Source organism: Polistes canadensis, unplaced genomic scaffold (genome assembly GCF_001313835.1).
Source record: "Polistes canadensis isolate GaletaPanama2010 unplaced genomic scaffold, ASM131383v1 scaffold_274, whole genome shotgun sequence".
Classification (NCBI taxonomy): Eukaryota; Metazoa; Arthropoda; class Insecta; order Hymenoptera; family Vespidae; genus Polistes; species Polistes canadensis.
The window spans coordinates 61,799-65,500 of NW_014569821.1; the positions used below are offsets into that span (position 1 = coordinate 61,799).

The 3,702-nt window shown below is 28.3% G+C and overlaps 1 long non-coding RNA gene across 3 annotated transcripts in view; it reads left to right on the top strand.

Annotated features, from left to right (window-relative positions):
• LOC106790975 overlaps positions 1 to 3,702 on the top strand; it is a 98,981-nt gene that overhangs the window by 33,931 nt on the left and 61,348 nt on the right. For all 3 annotated transcript variants that reach the window (XR_001382143.1, XR_001382144.1, XR_001382145.1), the window contains exon 3: positions 3,358 to 3,507. This is a non-coding gene — a long non-coding RNA (uncharacterized LOC106790975). The remainder of the gene's footprint in view (positions 1 to 3,357; positions 3,508 to 3,702) is intronic.

A 3,702-nucleotide genomic window follows, 5' to 3' on the forward strand; every position in this document is an offset into this window, starting at 1 on the left:
ATTATCTTCTATATATATATATTTGATCTGTTAAAATAATTTATATAAATTTGTTATTCATTTAGATTGTGATCATATTTATCTTTTGCTATATACATGTAAAAAAAAAAAAGAAATTACATAATTAAAATAAAATCAATTAAGATCCAAACTTAAATTAAATATCATACAATCTATACAAATGCAATATCAAATTCTTGAATAAATCATATCACAATCCTACAATCAAAAATTATCAAACAAATATAAAATCCGAAAATAATCCTAAGAATAATAATAAAAGATTAAAACAACAAAACCTATCTCCTCCACCTCCCTTAATTTATCATATCCCTCTATTAACATGCAATACCATAATAAAATGAATCATCAATTAGCCTTTACAAATTACTAAATATAAAATTAAATTCAATGAAAAATAAATTAAATTAAAAAACAATCGAAAGATAAAAATAAAGATAAAGATAAATGTTAAAGGTCGTAGCACGCGTATTACGAGTATAGAATGGATGATGGTGGTTTAGGGTGGGTGAGGGTGGGTTTAGGTGGAATTGATGGAGGATCGCCAAACAGGGGGTCTCCCCCCTTCCACCCCTCTCTCACAACGTATTCGTATGTGACCACGTAACGTACCTGGCATCCTCGATCTATAATTACAGGGAGAACGACCGATGGGATATGCGATCGATCGTGTTCTCTGCCAAGTACCGTTTTCTAACTACCGAAGTATAACACGACTATATAACGTACCCTAAACTAAATCCTCGTATACTGTTACGAGCAACCAAGAAGCCAGTTCGTTACGAACAACCTGGACCATCACTACCACCACCATCATCATCACCACAACCACAAACACCACCACTTCTATCTTATCCTATCTTTCAGAACAGTTTCTCTCTCTCTCTCTCTCTCTCTCTCTCTCTCTCTCTCTCTCTTTTTCTGTTTCTTTGACTTATGTTAGTGAAGCTTCCAAGTAGCAGGGGGACAGTGACAAAACGGTGCACCGATTTGCTAAATTAAGTCGAGACTCGCATGCCTTTCATTCTTTTTATATCTCTTTTGCTATCTCTTTCTATCTCATTACATTTCTTTATTCGTCTAATCTCGGTATATGAATTTTTTGTTTGTTTTTTTGGATTAATTCATATAATCAATTTGTTTTTTGTTCAATCTATATATCTCTTCGTTTTATTTTTCTGATCACCAATTATGAATATTTTTGTTGATTAATTCATATAATCAATTTTATTTGATCATATATCAATTTTTGTTGATTAATTCCTACAAGCAATTTTATTGCATTAAGTTTTATTTTTCTGATCACCATATGAATATTTTTGTTGATTAATTCGTACTACCAATTTGTTTTTGTTTAATCCATCTCTCTATCCTTCTTCGTTTTAATTTTCCAATCATCATATGAATATTTTTCTTGATTAATTCATACAACCAATTTTTTTGTTGTTCAATCTATATCTCTTCCTTTTACTTTTCTGATCACCATATGAATATTTTTGTTAATTAATTCATACAACCAATTTTGTTCGTTCAATCATTTCTATTTATTTAATATCCTATAATAGTTTAAAAAAGAACCAGTTAATTATTATAATATTAATATAATATTGAATATAATATTAATAATATTTATTATAATATTGAAATTAGATAATACAGATGTATCGAGTGATTGTTGGGGGGTGGTTAGAAGAAGGGGGGAAAAGATAATGTGTAATAAAGAATTGATTAGTGTTGTAGAACACTTGTATAGTTAAATAGTTAATATTTTCTTTAATAAATAACATGTATATAAGATAAATGATCGTAAAACCTTTTTGCTTTATTATTTTATCTCAAAAGTTTTAGGAAGAGAATAAAAGAAAGAGAGAGAGAGAGAGAGAGAGAGAGAGAAGACTCGTTACGAGAATTGCATTAAATTTCCTATTTGATTTAAGTGACCGCAATGTTTGCAGCTGTATGCAATTTTATGATAAATAACATCATGGATGATGAATAATAGAAATAATAAAATAGAAGTATAGAGAAAATATGAATCGTAGGTTTAACGTTAACACCTTTCTTTCTTCCTTTCGTCCTTGAACAAGGAAAGGGAAAAAAAAATAAAAGGTGAGGTTCGTTCTTTGCACTTGCTATGCACCTTGTGAGTGCATTAGTGCAACACAACAGCTTTCAGGAAAAACTGAGTCGAGGTCTACGACCGAATGGCATCTTTTACACATTAGTGTGCTCGCTTCTAACTATTACTACTACTACTACTACGTGATATTTATCGAGTTAATTAAAATAATTGCCAGCAAAATGCGTTCTCTCAACGTCCTTGCATTCTAGCAGCACCTTTTTTTTTTTCTTTTTTCCTTTTTCTTTTTTCATTTTTTTTTTGTCGTCTTGTCTTGGAATCGAAAGATTTCTAATACAAAAGAACGTTCATTTAATATTGTAGATAAATTTTAATCTAACAATTTCTCAATATTGTTACAATTTTATATTTATTTTTTTTAATATATTTTTTAATCGTAATCTTTTATCTATTTAATATATATATATATTTTAGTTTTATTTTTAATATTAATTTAATAAAATTACGATTCAGTTTTGTATTAACGTTATCCATAATAAAAACATTTTTCTTTATTTTTTATTTTTACAATTAGATATATTTTTATTAATTATTATTAAAAAATTTTGTTACACACTCTAATCACATATAGAAAATTCACGATAATTAATAAATACAAAACAAATTTAATTAATTATATACGATTGATTAAATATATTAAATATATGATTACTCAACAAATTTTATTAATACATATAATTCGTATATATGAAAGTATCCTTATAAATTATTATAATAATAAATAATTCGTTCTCTATCACGTATTAAAATAATTCATTTTTATTTTTTCGTATTAAAAAAATATTTAAATATTTTAGAATATTTTATTATACCATGAATATAATCCTCTCATTTGTTTACGAGATAATAATGCACGAACAATTACTTGTCTTTCGCGTATATGTGTTTACAATTTGTATACGTACTTAGTCTTACATACACGAATATATACGAATACATACGAATACTGTGGTTTTCGTAAGATACGCTACGAACATTAACAACTCAAGGTTATACTCAGTTAGTCATCTGCCGTACGTTTAGGTGTTCAAATCGTGTGACGTCTTGTATATTATATAATAGTTATAATAGTGTTAGTATTTAATTACGCGTACGTGTAAATGCAATCGAGCTAGTTTGGTGCATAATAGTGTAATAGGAATATGCAGTGTGCGTGTGGATATAATATAATATGTGTGTGTGTTTATCTGTGACAGAAGAAGGATAGGAGCAGGGTGAGAGGGGTGTAGCTGTTGAGGGGGAAAGGAACAAGGTGTATTCAAGTGAGGTGGTGCAATTGCAAGGAACGAAAGACGACCCCCATAACCATTGCATTTTTCGCTGTTCAAGAAGAATCTACTGTAAGGGTAGGAACTATTGATTATTCACCATGTAAATTCTTTTCTTTTGTTTCTTTTCCTTTTTATTTCTCGTTCTCTTCTTTATTATTATTATTATTATTTTGATTCATTTTTATGCATCACGATGGGAAACGAAGAGTATTTTGATTAAAAGTAAAAACAAATTATTCGATTGAATTTTTCATTCGTGATTAAAAGTGT